The sequence below is a fragment of the Diabrotica undecimpunctata genome, chromosome 3 (assembly GCF_040954645.1).
Source record: "Diabrotica undecimpunctata isolate CICGRU chromosome 3, icDiaUnde3, whole genome shotgun sequence".
Classification (NCBI taxonomy): Eukaryota; Metazoa; Arthropoda; class Insecta; order Coleoptera; family Chrysomelidae; genus Diabrotica; species Diabrotica undecimpunctata.
The window spans coordinates 106,896,795-106,918,161 of NC_092805.1; the positions used below are offsets into that span (position 1 = coordinate 106,896,795).

Consider the following 21,367-nt stretch of genomic DNA (forward strand, 5'->3'; position numbering starts at 1 on the left):
AATTTGAAAAATTGGGATATTTGCACCATACGCATCATTATGATTTATATAACATATCCACATAGAGAAAAACCCGTATTTTACATTTCTAAACATTTTATGAAAGAAAATAGTTTCCCCGTAAACTCCAAAAATGACTATTATGCTTAGTATAAACCTGGCATTTAACGCTTCGTAGTAAGAACCTGGTATATGCTCAGCAGATACGGGTTTTTAACGTAGGATAAAACGATATGCGAGGTTTTTTCTAAGGAATAGATCAACACGGCTAATAGTTTCCACCACCAAGTGGAACTATCGTTAAAGAAAAAGAAGAAAGTTTATGATTATCATGATATCGTCGAGGCCGTTAAAACGTGTAATTTGAATCGTGTGGTGGTAAAAGAAATGGGGGTTTCCGATTTTCTTATCTGGAAAGACTTATCATCATTGTCAAAATTAAAGAAAACAGAGTCATGTATTTACCTTATCACAAATTGTTAAAGTAATTGTGAAGAGAGAGAGCAAAATTTTACACGTTAAGATTGACGATAGCGAGGAGTTGATAGAGATAGACTTTTTGCAGACCAGAGTGTTAAAATCTGGGATAAAGGACCCCACACCTGTGACGAAACCTTCTGGGATTGCTAAGAAGAGAAAAGAACAAATATTAAAAAACTTAGGTCAAATTATACCGGCGAACCACCATTAACTTTGGGAAGAATTGTCAACTTCCGATTAATAATAATTTTCATTTTATATTTTTAAATAAACGTTTTTCGTAAATACTTATGTTTTATTTAACAAATGTTTATCAAAAATATTATTAAAATATTTAAATGTTTTGCCTTTCGAGGCAGTTATATAAATTTCATAATAATTACTGGATAATACGTGGTTTTAGCTAAGTAAACTTGACATAATTCTTTGCTTTGTTAGCCCGTATGTCGCATAACTACTGTCCATATGGTAATTTTGTAATTTTTTTTTTTGAAAAAAGTTAACTACGATGCTACACACTCTACCCTAAATGATTTTGTGTTATTATTGTACCAAAAACACAAGGGATTAAACAAAAATCTTTAATCGCGTTTTTCTCAAAACTCGCTATAGTGGAGATACGTGGTACTTTTTTAATAGGGCAGTATTATGAAAACAACATTAATACAAAACAGTTACACATAATAAATACCTGTTATAACAAACCACGGATCTGTAATTTGATTTATCAAATTCGCACCAGTATCCCCCAACTACCGTATCCTTTTAATTAGTGTCTATATTCAGTAATAATATATGAATGGTTACACTTATCGCGAACACCTTGAGAAATTGGTACGAAATTACTACCTCTTCAGATCCTTGCCTAGTTACAGGTGTTATTATTATAGTAATTATTTGTATCTGAAACCTCGAGTATTTAGAACTTTTTCCTTCCAGCATCAGTATAAAAGAGCGACAGACTGAGGGTCGAAGTTCTTTCAAGGACACCTACTTTGTATTAGTGATTACACTGGGAGAAATTTCATGTAGGTTTTACAATTAAGAAATATGCAGGAATTTTATTATTGATTATAGGTCTCTTGGGATTTTTCTTGTGTACAATGATTTGAGGTTCCCACATTTTGAAAATTCTAATCATTGTTATCCTAATTTTAATACATATATTTTTCATATATCGCGCCTCAAAATTGTTCTACTTAATATAAATGTATTGGGTTCTAGTGTACGTATTATTTTGAAACGCACAGTGTTTTATTTTTTTAAAGGGAGATCATTTTTGTAGAGGTACTATAATAATATACCTACTATATTATTATATTATGAATGAGAACGTTTTTTCTTAGTGTAATAAGCAACACTAAAAATGTGCATCACCTGATTTTGATCTAGATGAAGATTATTATTGTCCCGCTGTTTGTGTTCTGGCTAATGATGGACGATTTGTTGATTCGTTTTTGACTTCTTCACAGGGTATCTTGACTTCTTGAGGATTAGTAGCGATACTGAGGACCAGTAGCGTAACAATTATGGTTTTTGCAACTAATGAATATAAAGTCAAAATAATAATAAATAATATAAATATAAAATTTAAGTAATAATATAAAATTTCTCAGAAGTATTTTTGAGATTGAGAAGATTTTTACATCTTTTACATCGTCTTTTGTGGGACGTACATTTTTATTTAACACAGTATATTATTGTTAGCCATAGTAATGTAAAAGTATTTAAGATAGCAATAAATCAAGATAGTCTCTTTTTTCTAGTTTATCGATAGTAATACTGATATTCCTCTTGCGTACTATGACAAAGGAGAGTTACCGAGGAGAGTAACTGAGTTATCTATGCTAAGTTAAGTTTTCCCAATGATTCCCATTTTTTTCTTCTCTGAGATTAAAGATTTAAAAAAATTAAAGAAAGAGATATTAGAAAAAAATGTCGTGAAAAATCTCCATATCATTTAAATTACCTATGTATCAACACATGATGTTCTTAACCTGAACACGACGTGTCCCAATGGCTGGTAGGGAAGAAGGCTTCATAATGACGATTTTGCCAGCTTTCCTGTTTTCGATTTAGAATACCTGAAAGACTTTACGATTGGGATATATTAGATTAAACTTGCACCGTCTTACATATATATATATATATATATATATATATATATATATATATATATATATATATATATATATATATATATATATATATATAGATCGGTTTAAAACGTTCTCCTATGTCTTCCGATACCCAGCTGCCACTCCTCTCGATTCATCAATAAGTCTTCTTCTATGTATCTGTTTTTCATTTCTTTATTGATGCTTTCTCTCCAACTAAGGCGGGGTCTTCCTATTTTTTTTTTCTACCGTGAGGGGTCCACATTAAGACTTGGTTTGAGAGACGTTCTTCAGGTATTCTCTGTACATGACCATACCATCTGAGTTGTTGGGTACCAATATCGTCTAGGTACTATTGTATGTTTTACTTTCATAATTTCTCTTATTATGTTGTTCGTTACTATTTCTAGTCTAGATTTTCCAACTGAACGTCTCCAGAAATCCATTTCCGTTGCCTTAAGTTTTCTCTTGTATCTTTCCTTTATTTGCCATACTTCACTTCTGTAGGTAATTATACTTTTAATGATTGTATTATATATCTTGTGCTTGTTATTATTAGAGATTGATTTATCCCAAAGGATACTATTGAGAAGGGAAATTGCTTTTCTTGCTTGGTTGTTTTTCTCCTCGATTGTGTCGTCTACATGACCATACCTAAATATTTATATGTGTCGCAATGCTTGATAAATTCTCCATCTTCCAATATGAGGTCCTGTTGTTTCCCGCCGATACACATATACTCGGTTTTTTGGATATTGATTTCAAGTCATTAAACAAATTTGGTTTTTTGTTTAAATTAAACAAACAAAAAACAAACTTTGTTTAATTTACTAATGTTTGTATTTTGAGAACGATTTCCGAAGTGGAAATTGAAACGTCAATAAACGTATTTTAACCTTTAATTGTGGCTTATTCCCATTTAAATAGTAATTAATTTAAAATGCCACAAGAAAATAGCTTCAGAACAATATTAAGTTACCGTAAGTTCTCAAGTATATATACAACAATTTATTGGAATACGGTGGACTTAATGTTTTCACAAATATAAGCTGAAAAATATCCTTCATCACATTTTAAAGCATCAATGAAGATTTGTTGGGGATATTTGGAATTAGATTTTTAAAAGCTTACTGGAAAAGAAAAGGATTTGTGGAATCTTTAGGAGCTGAGTGAAGATTTGTTGGGGATATTTGGATATTAGATTTTTAAGCTTGCTATAAAAGGAAAGGATTTGTGAAATCTTTGGGAGCTCTTTTTTAGATACGCATCTATTTTTATAGATTTGATTATCCAGGGAGCGACATTTACACAAATATGCATAGTAAGACTGCATTGTTCTAAATTAACACCAATACGTTTCATTTGCTCAGAAAATGGTAGCACCTTTCTTTCAATTTTCCTGTAATAATCGAAAGATACATTTGTTCTGCAAAACATTATTTTGTAGGCTACGTTGGCTTTATTTGCTGAAATTTTGGCTACGTAATTGAGTGGCAGGACTTGCCTTCGTTGGCTTAAACGGAGTTTATTAGCCAGAACTTGTAAGCTACTTACTGGACTGTAATGTTAACTGAAAATTAGGATATCTTTATAGAAGAATTATTATTAGAACTTACAATTAAAGAAAGAAAGTTACAGTATCTCGGACATGTGATGCGGGGCGAAAAGTATGACATCCTGCGACTCATAATGGAAGGAAAGATAGATGACAGAAGAAGCATCGGAAGAAGACGAATTTCATGGCTCAAGAACCTGAGAGAATGGTTTGGATGCAGCTCAAAACAACTTTTTAGAGCTACTACCTCAAAAATTAAAATAGCTATGATGATTGCCAATCTCCGTAGCGGAGATGGCACCTGAAGAAGAAGGATATCTTTTTTTTCTTAAAATTAAATAACGTATCTTTTCAAAAGAGCATATAAAATCCGTATTTTGAGACCAGCTTATAATTGCAGGTAATGCAGTAAATATGTAATCCCAGCGTTACATTGTTTGTTTTAGAAAATATATATATATATATATATATATATATATATATATATATATATATGTATATATATATATTTATATATATATATATTTATATATATATATATATATATATATATATATATATATATATATATATATATATATATATATATATATACATTATAAGCGAGTCTTCTGCAGCTGGCGCCGTTTCTCGCATCCTAATTTCCAGCGATTTCTGTAGAAGCAATCTTTAGTTGTTTTATCTCTGGCGCCGTTTCTCGCATCCTAATTTCCAGCGATTTCTGTAGAAGCAATCTTTAGTTGTTTTATCTCTGGCGGCCATTGCATCTTTGACATCTTCTCTTCATGACTGTCTTGGTCTATCTCGTTTTCTTCTAGTGGGCGGAGTCGTCCATTTTGTATCTTTTTTGGACACCTATTTTCAGTCATTCTCTGCAGGTCCTTTGGCTTCGATAGCATTTATTATGTCTAGGTCAATTTCCATTTCTCTCCTAATGTGTACGTTCCTCACCCTATTAAGTCTAGTGTGTCGGTAACATCTTCTTCAATAGTCCATTTTAATATTCTTAATTATTCATTTGTTTCTTTGATTGATTTCTCAAAGTTCGTTGCCGTAAAACGCAATACTTTCTATTGTTATTATTGTATTCTAGAATTTATATTGGATTATTGTTTTATAAATTCTTTTTTTACTTTTTTTATTATTTTATTATTTCACAATAGTTAGTGTAGCTGTCTAGTGGTTGATCTTGCTTGACCAAACCTAGAATGTATTTCTTCGTTACTCCCTGCTTTTGATGTTATTTGGACTCCCAAGTATTTGAAGCTGATTTTTGTTGATTTTTTATTTCCCATTTCAATTTGTAGGCTTTCTGGTTTTTCTCCTGCAAGTAAATACTGAGTTTTATGTATATTAATTATAAGGCCCAACTTGGTATACTCCTCCTCCAGTTTTTTAAACATATAGTCTATATCAGTCTAGAATGACTTGGTCGTAAACAAAGTGCATCTTGTACCAATCTTCGATTGGAACGCCCATATTGCAGCATTTTCTTCTCCACACTAAGATCACCTAATTCAGATATATTTTAAAGAGTGTAGGTGCTATGCAACAGCTTTGCTTTAGACCCTTAGTAATGGGAATTTCTCTAGTTAATTTGTTTCCAGTTTTATTGTTTATCGTCATATTTTTGTAAAGCTGTTGTACTGCTTTTATATTTTGTTATTTATTCCTTGTTTTTCCATTGCTACCTAGATCATTAAAAGTAGTACACTATCGTATGTCTTTGTCATATCTATAAAGACTATAGCATTTTTCATATAGTATTTTTCATATAAAAATGCGTGCACGTCACAATTTATATAAAGTGACGTCAATTATATTTAAAATTTTCAGAACGTCAACGTTAGAGTTCAAATTTTCCTAACACAGCTAACAGTTAGTAAGTAAGGAATTTTTAAAATGTCAACTATTTGTCAAACTATTATATTAACAGTAAATTCTTTTCACGAAATAGATACTCTGATAATTCTCTCATTAATTTGTTTCCAGCTTTTCAGGTTTCCTTTTAAGTCTTTTTTTATCAATATTGATATCCCTGCTTGTATTCTCTTGCCTTTCTCTACTCCACTATAAATATGTAAAAAAACCCATATGTCTTCACTACTTTGGCTTTTTTTCTTTGTTTCGGTGAAAACTGTGATATCTGATTTGAATTTTTTTTATTTATGCTATGACTTCGTCTGACTTCGTTCTTCACATCTGGATATTCCATGTATTTATATTCAAAGTCCTTGTTCGTTTGCTACGTCGTCTTCGTTTTTTTTTCGTTCGTGTTCCGAGGCTGCCCGAGGGCCCCAACCCCCTACCAGAAGGACCTGGATTTTCTGTTAGGGTTTTCTCCCTTAATCAAGAGTTTGCAGTAAAAAAAATATAGTGACCTTTCTTCCCTCAGAAAACTGAGAGCCATTCAGGGTCGGAAGAAATAAGAATTAGCCAAAAGAGGCTGATAGGAAAAATTAAAGACATTTCACTCAAGACAAGTTGAAAAAGGGTGAAATGTGAAGGCCATTATGATCCGCCAGTTGCGTTTCATAAGCGTATGAGTATTAATATACTTAGTGTTTCCGCTCTTACCTCAGAGTGTTGAATACATACTGTATGACTCGTCCAGCATACCATTGCATGGAGGATAGAAGGCACGTCGGATTTATTATTTAGACACCCCACTCCATTGCCTGACCAAACTGTTTATTGCAATTAAAAAGAGTGTTGAACTTAGATCCTTGTGGTGTGTTGTTTTGAAGTACTGGTCTCGAAGATGTAAATACAAGGATTGGAGTTATAGTTGCCTGCGACCATAGATCAGGAAAGTCATAGTGAATAAAAATATTGTTAAACATATTAACTTCAGTTTCGCATTCAGAGGAATATTTCGCTAGAAAAGAGAGTGAATATCATCAGGTCCTGGCGTCGAATTTTTTACACTTAACAAAATTCTAATTCCTGAAGACTTACCAGGTTTATTTATTGGATTGTCGCTCGTTTGTTGTTCTCGTTTTTCTTTTTTAATTAATTGTCGGCTTTGAACTCTGAGATTTTTAAAAGTTAAAAATTATCATTAGTTTTATGTTTTTTGTAAACGTTGAAAGTATGTTTGGACAAAGTGAGTACTTGTGCAATTTCGTTATTCCACCAAGGAACTGGCTACTTTCCTAGGTTTTGTTTTTCCCACTGCGACTGTTGCTGCAGAAATAATTATAATATTAAATAATCCAAGATTTTGGTTTGCACTATTGGTTAAATGAAAGTTGTTTGATTATTCTTCGTGAGTGTTTGATACAAATCCCAGTCAGATGACTCTATTTTCCATGTCTGGTGAGTTAAAAAAGTTGATTTATTATTAGTGTTTATGGCTACTGTGATAGGGAAATGATCACTATCATCTAAATACCTCAATGTGTTCTAATATAATAAAGAAGCTAGCGAAGGACTGTATAAAGAGAGATTTATAACAGAAAAGGTACCATTGTATGAATATTGTACCTAGTGGATTTGCCAGTGTTTAGTAAAACTCAATTTAAATTATCAATGTAGTAAAATTTTACCAACCATTATCCTCTACTTTCTGAAAAACTTCAAACACTGTTGAAATAGTCAACAAGGTTAATAAGAATCAATAATTAAATAACCAATCACTATTTAAATTTTTAGGTCTTTTAAAACAAAAATGAGATACGTCGGTGCACTACCACATGTTTTTTTTATTTTTTAATAACATACAATATAAAACATAATAGGGGTATTATTTGTGAGGCAATTTCATCTGCTTTAATCGTCTCAGTCGTCAAGTACACGAACAAAACGATACCATTCTTAAACGCATTTAGATATTATCATGTAAATGGCATGTAAATAGGATTTTGTTGCAGTTTATTCCGGTAATCAATCAACAAAGTATTCAAGTGTTAGTGGTGGCCCGCTACGCTGGTGAGTGGTGCTTCTGGTATAGACAGACTGTCCATCCGCCTAGGTGTGCATATATCTATAAAGTGGCGTGTAGTTCACAAGAAATCTTTTCGGGATGTCGTGCTGAAATATAATGATAGAGTTAGAAGTGATGGCTGTGTAGCTCGTGAATGCTTTTGAAGGATTGTGGATAACAATAAGGTGAGTTTTTTTTTAAGTTTGATAATAATTTTATACATTTTTTTAATCTACAAAAGCACACTAAAAATATATTAAAAAAAGAATATGTATTATTGTATGACTTGTTCAAAACTCACTTGCTTTTTACAATCATAGGTTTTAACAAAATTGTTTAATTTATGGAAATAATATAAATCTGGCAGATGTTGACAATAAGTGCATTTAACTAGAGATGAAAGTGAAAGCGTTAACAATTATATCCAACCTGTTATGATTTAATATGAGAAAATATCTAAGAAAATGATTCATTTTTGTTATGATTGATGACAATCCGTTGCAAGACCATTTTGGTCAGTTATTTTTATTTATCTTGTATTTTGTATTACTTATTTTTTGTATTAATGTGTACATACATTTTGTCGATGTTTAGAAACCCAGTTTAAATCGATGTACATGTTTTCCGGTTTACCTAATTTTTCATCTCTAATCTGGTAGTGTATTATCTGATATTCTTTATATGTAGCGCTACCAGTAGCAGTTTCCTTCCTTTGTGATACAATATTATTGTATTATTCTACATACCTATACGATTTGTGTGGAAATAGAGTCACAATTTGGATTCTCATTTTGCCGTTTTATCAATGTTTTTATTTGCTGCTACTTTTACTACTATTGAGTGTTTTTAAATATTTATTCCAGAGCTATCATAGATAATTTCGTATATAATATCATAAGAGAGAAAATTTTGCCGGCAATATTTTTGACTCGTATAAAAGTTTGTTGCCTGGCAATTTTCGGGAATTTAATTTTGACAGTTAAATCACGGGACGTCAGTCGAGTGATTTTGTCAAAGATTCATAAGCGAAAATTGCCAAAAGGCAACACACTTGAATAAAACCGGAAGAAAATTTTGCGGTAAATAATTTTCTCTCGAATGATATTCGACAACACTATTTCACGAAACAATTAATGCACCATATTAAAGAAACATACTCTTTATTTATTTGTTAACAATATTAAATGTACAATTATTATAAGCTATTGCCCATTCTTTTCTATCAAAGGATGATTTTGTGTATTATTGACCCGTAGCATTTGGGAACTCGAAAGTCCAGCTTCATTTGTTTTTCTGAGATTTTCGATCAACTTCTGGTGGTGACTGGAATCAAGCTGCAGATATGGTTTTAGAGAGCTTGCATTTGAGTGAATTGTTAAATTAATTAAATCCTGTTCAGAAACACCTTGCTTAAACAAGGCTGATACAGCTGAAGATCGATGAGAATGGTTTCTTATTTTATGTTTTTTTGTGTCTATTACAATTTTTTTCAGCTGACATTTTTGTACAATTAGATACGGTGTTGATTCCAAGTGGACAGTTTTTGAACCAAGATCCATCCTTCCAGTTAGGGCGAATGGTAAGAAAGAGTCTGTCTGATAAAATCTTTGGTTTCCTTTTTTCCATTTATTTCAAAAATAATCTAACTGGACATATATTTTCGTTTGATGAATTTCTTACCAGCTATTTCCTGCTTGCCAAACTTTTCGAACCACCTTGATTTGTTTTGGAAAAAATGTTGTTGTATTCAATTCGGCCCGAAAATTCTCCCATAACCTTCTGGAAATTTGCCTCTCTTTGCCTCATTGCCTCTCCAAGCAAGTTGAAATGAGCAAAGGTTGAAAATTTTTTTGTGCTCCATCGGGGGTTTCCTCGTCGTAGCTTTGAAAGATTTATCTGTGAAAGAGTCAATTTTTATGCCATACTCGGTAAAATATTTTTCATGTACCATTTTTGCTGTAGTATTACACATTGACTTTACAGATGACTCTTTATAGTCTTCTCCATTGCGTTTTTTATGTTAAAGGCATAATGCTCGAGAATTTTTTCTAGTTCCGTTATGGTAGTACACAAGCGTAAAATTTCTCACCCGTAGGAACTCCGAAAATTGGGTCCATTCAACTGACTGGCATTCAAATCTTGATTTTTCGTCTGGATTCAAAATTTATTACGCCTCAATGACGGTTGTCAAACTGACAACAATAGAATTACCAGACACCTTCGTGACGGATTTGTCAATTTTGTCGCTGAGAAATCACGGTCCGAAAGGAGTTTTGTCAGTAGGAAATGTGGCGTTGCTATAACGTTTTATCAGTTAAAAATAGTGTAGTGAATTAGTCGTTATAATAATATCTAATCTAGTCTCACTCTAAAATACATGCCAAGTTTTCTAGTTAATGTTTTTAGTTATGTTATACCGTTGATTGAATAACCCGTTAATAATTTGGGTTATTCAATCAACGGTTATACCTATTGATGGACCCTTTTTTTATTTCGAATTAACGTGTCTCAACATCTTAGGTCATTGACACGGGAGCATGCTATGGCCTCCAAGCAAGACGTAATTGCAGTAGTTTTTGATATAGAAAGTGCTTTCGATACAACATGTAAGTCGGTTATCCTTAAAAAACTGGTAGAAAATGATCTTACGGGCAACATATTTTGCTTTATTAACAACTTTTTAAATAACAGAAATTTCAGAATCACAGTTAACGGAGTATTATCTGACAAATATGTCACTGAAAATGGCGTACCTCAAGGTTCTACTTTGAGTTCTACCCTCTTTCTGCTAGCCATCAATGATATTTGCTCTCATATAAAATCTCCTGTTAAATTTGCCCAATACGCAGACGAACTTATTGTATACTGCCAAGGAAAATCCACAGCTGCAACCTCATCTTTATTACAAAATTCTGTCGAGTCCCTTACAAACTGGCTTCAGGTTCTCTTCCAATAAATCCAAAATAATTAAATTCACCAGGAGATACAACAGCACAAAAATACCCAAAATAACACTAAACGGAGTAAGTTTAGAGTCAATTGATCATTTCAAGTTTTTAGGACTAACTGTCGACAACAAACTTACCTGGCGACGTCATATCGATGAAATAAAAGGAATCTGTTTAAGCAGAATAAATTTGTTAAAGACATTGTCCCACCATCAATGGGGTGCCGATGAAAGTGTACTACTCAAAATATATCGAGCTATAATCCGATCCAAATTAGACTATGGTTGTATAGTTTACTTGTCTGCATCCAATAATTTATTACGATGGACCCTTTAAATATTTCTAATATTATGAATGAGTAGGAATAGTCTACTTGGCTTTACTTGTCAGCTTTCACTATGATTTTAGATTATATAAAGAATGACAAATAGAAGGAAGTAGTATTTTCAATTTGATGAATTTTGTGTTTAAAATTTTTACTTGGTGAATTTTTTCGATGATCTGAAACCTGCTTAATTTTTGAGGTAGTAGAGTTGTTATTTAATTGGGTTTTTATGACTACGGACACTGAGGTAGTAGAGTTCTAGGTTAGCGCAAATTGTTAATATCAGAGGAATCGTTTGACCTCTTAAACCATTTCACTCTGCGACTTAAAATATCTTTTTCGTATATCCTACAGACCTATATGCTTTACTCCAAAATATCTAGTTTTACATGAAAATCTATTATCGGTTTCGGAACTACGTTTGCTAGCTGATCAAGTTCTAAAAAGGTCTATTCCAGGTCTTTATGACCTTGCGAACAATTACAGTATTAAGTAGATTATTTTCTCTGCATTTTCGCATGTTGCTCTTATCACTATGCCCATTGTTTGGGATAATATTTACTTATACTAATATCGCCTAATAATTATGGTCCAATAAAGGGATTAGTAACTCCCCACCAGCAACCTCGTTACTAGAAATTCCTTTATGCCCTAACAACCGTAAAGAAAGTAACTTTTCTCACCAGTTTCTTAAATTATTGTTTGCAATTCCAAGCTGTTACGCACTTATATGGTGTAGATTTCGGTGTAGGGTTCGTCAGAGGCAATAAATATTGAATCGACTTTAGGCGTTTTTCAGTCACTTTTCACCATAAAAATTTATTGTTTTTAATTATGTATTTCATTTTCCGAAATCTGCTGATATATTAGTATTATTAGGACCATCATCCCCAACTTACTACTTCTTCGAGTGCTTTTCAGCTATCAGTATATTAAGTAACCACACTTCTTGTAGTTTATTATTTAGTCATAAAGTTCACAATTATTTATTATGGAAATAAGTGAGAATACGAAATCTTGTTTTGCAGCAATAAAATCTCTATAATATAGCTCTAATGTCATTTTATTGTAAAATGATTAGAAAAAAGCTCTAAGGCCAAAAGCAAATTTGTTCCAAAATTTTTAGTTATTTTTGTTTATCACTTATTTTTTATTTTATGATAAAAAGTAATAGAAATACAGTTTGCAATATGTAATTTTATGATAAAAAGTAATAAGAATATGGTACAATCTAATTTGCTACAAATAATAAAATTTTCTGTAAGGTTGCTAAATTACGAGATACGGCGCGACAACCCTTTACATCCCTTTTTCCAAGATAACGGTCAAGGGCCAGGATAAGGGTGGCGACCCCACAAATTTAAACTTAGGCTTATTCTTACTTTCCCAACACCTTAAAAGAATAAAATTGAGTATTCTAAGAAATGCTCGCTAAGCCCTAAAAAATGTAACACTTCTATAGACTATATTATCAGCTGTGCAAAAGTGCAAAATCAATCAGTTAAAATTGTACGGCATTGTTTTTTTTTTTCATTTGTCTACCTTTAAATAACTAGATAGTCACAGTATTTAAAATATAATATAACATACACCACAGGGTACTTTAAAAATATGTTAAATTTTCAAATTTTTGTTTTCTATTTTTTTTTCAAATTTTTAATTTGTACCATTTATTATAATCGGCTCTGAATAAGTTTTATACTTTTTAGTTATATTTTGTCAAAAAATGACTACCGTACAAGAAATAACTACACTTCTCAACAATTGAAGTGGATATTATGAAAATGTGTATTTTATTTTTTGTTCATAAGGTCAAATAGAAAAATGGAGTGATATAAATAAAGATTTATTTTTACTTCGTTTTTTCATACAGATGAACCGAAAGAAAGAAATTCTTTACAAGAAAAAAAAATAGAAAATAAATAAAAATTGTAAAATTAACCTAAAATTTCTATTCCTGCTTAATTTCTAATATCCCGAAAAGAAAAATTAATAGTGTGTGGGTCCACCTCTGTGTCGCCTTAGTGTTCTAACTCTATTTGGAAGACCTCTTATTAAATTATTAATGAACTGCTGCGGTATACGTTCCCAAATCGCGCGTAATGTATTGGCCAACTGATCTGAGGTTTGGGGCGGTTGAAGGAGCCTGTTTCGTTGCCTGGCCATTTCGACTCAAACATGTTCAATGTAATTCATATCAGGTAAACACGGTGGCCACTCCATTTTTGTAATGCCATGAGCTTCTATACACTCGTTGACAATTCTCGCACGGTGAGGGCGAGCATTATCATCAATCAGAACAAATTGTTCGCCTATGGCACCAAAAAATGGAACAACTACTGATACTATGACTCTGTCTCGATATCGTGTAGCAGTCATTGTCTCATTAATTAAGACGACTAAGTCCGTGCAACCGTCAAAACATATGCCTCCCCACACGCAAACGGACCCACCTTCAAAAAAAGTGGTTGGGACTCTCAGATTTTCGTTGTAACGCTGTCCTCTTTCCCTCCACACCAATATTCGGCCATCATTCGTATACAAACGAAATCTGGACTTGTCAGTAAAGAGATAATTCCTCCCATTTTCTAAATTCCACTGATAGTGTTCCATCGCCCAGCGATATCTGCATACACGCTGCTCTCTAGTTAGTCGTGGATGGGTAGAGCGCCGTCTAGCCCTTAAATTGGATGCATGTAACCGTCTTCTGACAATTTGACTAGAAATCGCTCATCCAGTAGCATGCCTGAAGATACTGTTAATTTTGGAAGCCGTGAATGATGGATTTCTTCTTACCGTCAAAACTACAAAACGGTCTTGTCGACGAGTTGTAGATCGTTCTCTTCCTCCTCCATGCCTGTATGTTGCAGATCCAGCTGCTACATACCGATTCCATGCGCGACTTATCACACTTTGCGACACATTTAGCCTCATAGCAACCTCTTGTTGAGTTATGCCTTGTTGGATCCAACGAACTAATTGCTCAAACTGCACTAGTTCTAAACGTCTTTGCGGCATAATGTGTTTGTGATAAATAGATTTCTTGACTTATTGACAACTGGTAAAGCCAATACAAGCACTTTTATACGAATAATATATTCATGTTTGGAACAACATGTCTCTCTTTATACGAGATAAGGGCCGATAAGAATAGGGAGAAAAAAACTATTAAAAAACTAAAATTTTTGTTTCCAAAAATTCTTTTACGCATCAAGTAGTCATTTGGAATTAATGCCGTAAATTTTTCAAGAAAAACAAGGGTTGCAGCCTAGATTTCTCACCACTGTATCAACCGATATGTGCGGCACTGCAAAAAAAGTAATCTCAATTTTAATTTAAAATGACTCGGCAACTATTTTAATTTTTTAATCTAAAAAAATTTTGCCGGGCACCCTTCAGATTTGTGTAAAGGTGATATTTTTGAACAGGAATCCGTAAAGGAACTGAATAAGAAATATTTTTCTTACGGTAGCGGTCTCAAAACCTGGACTACAATACGTTTAAAGCCAATGTCAATATTAACAAAATATATTAATGTCGTACAGAATTTTTTTATCGTAATATCCCACTTATCAGAGAAAAATTAACTTGCCTTTCATAAGCACATGTACCGTGAAAAATGTACGGCATGTACAAAAATGTTATTATTTTATGCAACTAAATTTAAATCAGTGAGTTTCATATTCATATTTCTCACCCCTGTACCAGCCTATATGTACTGCATTGAAATAAAGGCAATCTAAATAATAATCCGAAACTATGTGTATGAATGTGGTACACAATCAAATGGCCGAAAATGGCGTGAAAAATTTTCCGAAAATCACAGATTGTCCCTGCTACCGGTACCAATATTTTTATACGCCATTAAGTTGCAGGTCATTATTTTTGTATTACCTACCTAAGTTATAAATGCCGTACATATGTTTGACCAAAATGCCCCCCTCTTGAGCGGTAAGTTTAAATTACCAGTGTATGTGGATAAAAATTGACGGCATAGTTTCTAAAGTTGTTATTACATATAGTAGTAGTAGTAGTATTGATTTTGATATTGATTTATCAGCAGAATATAAAAGGATCTTATTAAGCATATTACAAAAACAATTTCCTCAAAAAAAATCATTAACATTAGTAGTTAATAAATAAAAAAACAAGCCTATCATGGTTACATTATTTATAAATTTATAATATTACAGTAATATAATTCAGTAGTACAAAAAATATATTTTTTTATCGATATACACAGTGAACTAAATATCAGACTGAATACGTATTGTATCCGAATAGTATCACGCGTTTTTATACTTAATATACAGTAATAATTAAGTATGATGGATTCGATTTGGTGTTTTTATTACAAACCAATCACATGCTCTCCTTATTTGGGTCTGAAACTATTTTCTTGTGACATATTTTAAACTGAATATTTTAGAAGTAGGTTCAAACCGCAATAAAATGTATTAAAAATTACAAATTTTTTAACTTTTCGATTTCAAATGCGGAAATCGTTTAAAAAAAAAGGAATAAAAATTGTACACAATTTATGTAGGCTGTAAATTTTTTAACTTGAGGTAAATAAAATATTGTAAACTAAAATCTGAAAGAAAATTATTGAGGACCATAATAATTATATTGCGGAGTTAACGAACAGGGTCTGTGGAGAAGGCGATATAATTTATAAACTCTATAGATTTTTTAAAATCTACATATCAGATTCACTTGGTCTCGGTCTTGGAGATATCAGCCATGTAGACATTTCTAGGGCTGAGTGTTAAAAAGGTGTTATTATACTCTCTATTGATAATAAAGTCTAATTTTTGTTGCTTTTGGTAGCTATTAGAAAATTAAGGATAGCAAATAAATACATTACAACATTATTTACAACAACCTGTACTCTGAGATCTATTTTATCCAAAATAAAACCTAACAATATACCTTGGTAATGGAACAATTGGTAGCTGGATGAAATATTACGTTCACTAGGTGTAAGGATAACACTACTATGGGTGGTATGGTAAACTTATATAGGACAACTTCAACAATTGTTGTACAAGCGATAGCAGGGATTGTACCAATCCAATTAATGGTAAAGAAGAGAGTGACTATGTACAATAAAAGAAGGGGGACAATGAGGAAAGCAGAAAAAATAGTGTGAGACAGTGGCAGAGAGAGTCGTCCGAATAAAGAACCAAAGCAAATTAGAGGATGCTTATCCTCAACATAGAACCCTGAATACTGTGCAAATTTAGACATACCAAGTTTTATTTCGTACAATTTTTAGCTTGCTAAGGGAACTATACTTATAAAATAAAAAAGGCAAACGATGATCGATGCGTAATGTGTGCGGTGAAGGATGAAGCAGAACATTGCGTTTTTGCATGCAGTCGATGAAATTATTTCCCAATTTACATCTCAAACAAGTTAAATATACCTTCAAAAATTATAACAAAATGGAAAATTACTGAAGCAAACTGGGAACTTTTTAGAGTAACTGTTAAGAGAAAAACCAATAAACTACTCTTTAACAATAACATAGATACAGATTTAAGACTATTAAATAACTTTTTAACTGAATCTGCTCGGTAATGTATTGGCAAATGCCCGATTGATCCTTCCAGCAAACATGTTCTCTAGGGGAGTGAATCATGTAAAATAGCAGTCAAACAATGCAAAAAAGCATTAAATAAATTCTGGAAGACCCGTGTGACCACAAATCTAATACATTTTAAAAAACCTTAGGGTCAATTACAGGCGTATTTTAAAAGAAAGTAAGAAAGCCTCATTTTATCAGTACGTTAGCTCAATCACAAAAGCCACTTCACACACGCAAATGTGGTCAAATATATGACGTATTAAATGTCACTATACATCCATAAAAATTGCCGCCAGGTCCCTATATGATCAAACAATTACCAATGATCAACATATTGCAGATAAAATCCACAAGGAAAATAATTCCTGCAGCTGGCTATATACCACGTATCACAAAAACGAGGTTAATCTTTGTAAATGGGTATATTTTATAAAAACCCTTAAAAGGGCTACATCAAAAATACGTTTTCGGAACAACAGTTCCATCATCAGGTTAAAAATACCTAAAATAAGTTTAAACCATTTAATTAAAGCAAACGTGGTTTAAAATTTTGACTAAGGTTAAAAAAGCAAAATGGTTATACTTACAGGTTACCATGCCTGAGCCACCAAAATATTAGGGTAAAAACCCTTTAAAATATATAATGTTACCAAAGATTGTACATAATGTTATTAATATTATTTGATGTTTAATATTTTAATTAAATTTTACTTCAGGTAACATACACCATACACCCATGCTTTAAGTGAGTTCCGGTGTCCGGAGAGTAAACCTCTTCAAACGGACTTCAGCTGGTAACTGATTGACAAGATACCCATGAACGGTGTCGAAAACACAATGTCAATGTACCATGAAACAATATTAGTTAAACATAGCATTACTACAGCCAAAAGATTCAAAACTTTGATGATGTTAAAAGTGATAACAGCAATCGAGGTGTTGGGATTTAAAATTTTTTTAATTATTTAATATTTGATATAAAAGATGTAAAATTACTGATGTTGTTAAAGGTCATGTTTAAGAGAATGACGTATGCATTAGGCAGCTTATATTACTCTTTGTCGTATGGAGTGTGGTCTAAAAAGTGTAATTTGTGACAAATTAGCTTAGATATATGGAATTGTCCTTTTATGTTGCTCACATCTAGGACAGATATTGCAAATATCTTTGCCTCCCACTTTTCAGATAAATAAAATATTCCAAATCTTCCCAATAACTCAAACGTATGCAGCTCCAAAATGTTTTTTAACACTAGTTCTATTAATATTCCTTTTAATCTCCTAGAATTAAATGAAGCCATCTCCTTATTAAAAAACTCACCTGCCGGTCCAGACGATATCTTATAAATATTCTTAAAAAATCTTCATCCAGATACACATCTCAACCTACTAAAGTTATATAATAAGATGTGGTCTCAAAACCAGTTCCCAACGTTATGGCGACAAGCAAGTACAATAAATTCCTATCATATTTCTCTCATTTGTTCACTATGTGAACTGAAAATCTGTTCAATAAACGCTTGCTATGGTATCCAGAAAGAAATAATATTCTCGACCCCTTACAAACATGCTTCAGATCAAATCGAAGTACATTGGATAACTTGATCACATCAACTGTAGATATTCAAAGTGCCTTTGGCACTATAGAAATATCTCTAATTCTCAAAAAATTATCAGAATATTAACTGGTAACAATAAAAATAAAATAAACAGTTTAGATTTGATTTTGTTACAGAGCACCATCATTCACTGATATGCATATTTCTGGCTCTGGGCTTCATCAGAGCGAACTTATGCGAAATAGCGAATGAGCGAGATCAAAACTAAACCGTCTATTTTATTTTTATTTTTATTATTTTACTCTAGTATGGACTATTAGGAAATCGTTTTCACGAAGGGATTTCTGTCTAGATAAATTGGCATGACGCGACGTGCATCAAATTATAAATCCCCATGCCAGTGCATTTGTCGTCTGCTAGCTTTGCAACGTTTAGAAAGCACATATTTAGGCTGAATCGTGAATATTCAATTTCCGATTTATATTCTTATTCACTGGTAACACTTATTTATTTAAAATTTTTTTTAACAATTTAGAGTATTAACAAATGGAAAAATATACCACACGCTTTGGATAAGAGTTTACCTCAGAGCTTCGTTTTAAGCACTACCTTATTTTTATTTAGCATGAATGACTTTCACTCATATAAAGAACCATCAGTCAGGTACTAGATATACGCCATTGATATTATAATATACTAACACCAGCACTAGTCACAGCTACCACCAGCACTTTGCTACAAAATACAATAAACAAAATAGATACCTGGTCTACGCGTGCTGGATTTGTGTTTTCAGCTTCTAAATCGAAATTAATTCACTTTACCAAAAAGCATAGACCTAATTTACCTTCTATATCTCTAAACAGACTTCTTTACAAACAGTTAACCGTTTGACACTTCTGGGTGTCACCTTTGGTAAAATCTTTACCTGGAGACAACATATTTAGTTTAAGCATATTTAGGCATAAGGAAACTGTGCCCAAAGAATCCATTTGCTGAAATCTCTTGCTAATTACTCTTGGAAAAATGATGAAGAATCTCTCCTTAAAATATATAGAGCGTCAATCTAGTAGCTCCTCACTAAGGTCCCTAAACACAATTCAAAGAACATCCCTACGACTATGTCTTGGTGCTTTTAAATCAAGCCCCGCTGAAAGTGTTTGTTTTGGAGGTTTAAAGCCACCACTCTATTTAAAAAGGCAACAACCTCTATTTTCATACTTTGTAAGAGTACCAACAAACCCAAGTAACCCGGTAATAAAACTAATTAATCTGATAGAGCCCCCTCCAGAAAATGCATTCAATCACACACTCAGTTACCACAAATATTATCGCTTTTATTGGATTCTATCAACCTTTTAAATAATGTTACTATTTACTCACCTAAGACAGCTCCATTGATGCACAATCGTCCAATATTTAATAGTGATTTATGCAGATTAAATAAAACAGAAACCACAAATTCAATCCTAAAAAATAATTTTAAAACATTCTCAACTTAACACAATTTGATGAAATTTTATACACCGATGCGTCCAAGACTGAAAACTGTTTTAGTGACTGTTTTTGACTATTTAACCAAGTAACTTTTACAAATAAACTTCAGAAATGCCCACCTGTATACTTAAATAATCAAGATAAACCACAATCCGATAGTGTAAATTACCATCATCTTGATAGACGAATTACATGGAGAAATCACATCTTCAATAAAAGAGAACAACTTGGATTAAAATTAAGAGAGCTTTACTTGTTACTTGGAAGAAGATCTGAACATGATCTGAACTATTATTAAAAACCAAACTATTAGTGTATAAAGTAATTCTAAAATCCGTGTGGACCTATGACATTCAACTGTGGAAGCATGCAATCGAATGAAATATTAAAATCCTGCAGAGGTTCCAGTCGGAGGCCCTTAAACAGATTGTTTATGCACCATACTACGTTCCTAACCCTTTTAGTTAGTATCGTGTGCGAAGAAATAAAAAAATGTAGTATAATGTTTAATGTGGTTCGAAGTCCACCCTAATTAAAGTGTTAAATCTATTACACAACACCAGAGAAATGAGAAGACTCGAGAGATACAAACCTTTAGACTTATCGGATACATTTAATAAGTAAATAGTCTAGAAGATAAGAAAATCTTTTAAATGTACTGGCAGGTAATCTTCGCTTATGTTCGCTCTTTAAATAATTTATCAAATTTGAGGGCCAATTGTCCAAAGAGGGCAGATTGCAAATTTGTACGTAAGAAATAAATTAAAATATTATCTGCAACTGTGATTAAAGGTAAAAGTTTCTAAGTCGACAAATTTCCTTAGTTCAAAACTCTTGAAAGTAAAAGTTGTCTTTATTTATTTATTTATTTAAAATATGTTATAGCTCTAGTAATTATTTCATACAGTGTGTCCGTAAAGTATGGAATAAATTCGATATTTCCTAAATGAAAAACCTTTTTAAAAAAATCTAAAACACGTCGATTTTTAAATTTAATGTTATACATTTTTCAAAAAAATTTCATTATACAAGGTGATACACATTACAGTGATGACGTCATCGGATCTTTTTTTAAATGTAACACATTGTATTTTAAGACATTTTTAGATCGATAAAAATGAGCTGATTCCAAAAAGTGTAATACTGAGTGTCTAACGGATATAATTTGAAAGATAAACGCTTAGAAAATTGATTTTTATTGATTTATAATATTAATAAATTATAAATAAATTATAATAAATAACTTGAAAGTAATCCAGTAATTAATACATGACTTAATCTTAAATGTTCGAATTGTAGCCCTTGTTGTATTTGACAGTAACCCAAACGTTGTACAAATTCCTGTAAAACCTTGTTTATGCTTTCTTGAGAA

The 21,367-nt window shown here is 32.1% G+C and overlaps 1 protein-coding gene across 1 annotated transcript in view; it reads left to right on the plus strand.

Annotated features, from left to right (window-relative positions):
* The first annotated feature begins 8,122 nt into the window (after positions 1-8,122).
* The window catches only part of LOC140437166 (protein I'm not dead yet-like), a 156,315-nt gene continuing 143,070 nt past the window's right edge, over positions 8,123-21,367 (plus strand). The window contains exon 1 of the mRNA XM_072526512.1: positions 8,123-8,262. The gene's annotated coding sequence lies outside the window, so the exon portion shown is untranslated. The remainder of the gene's footprint in view (positions 8,263-21,367) is intronic.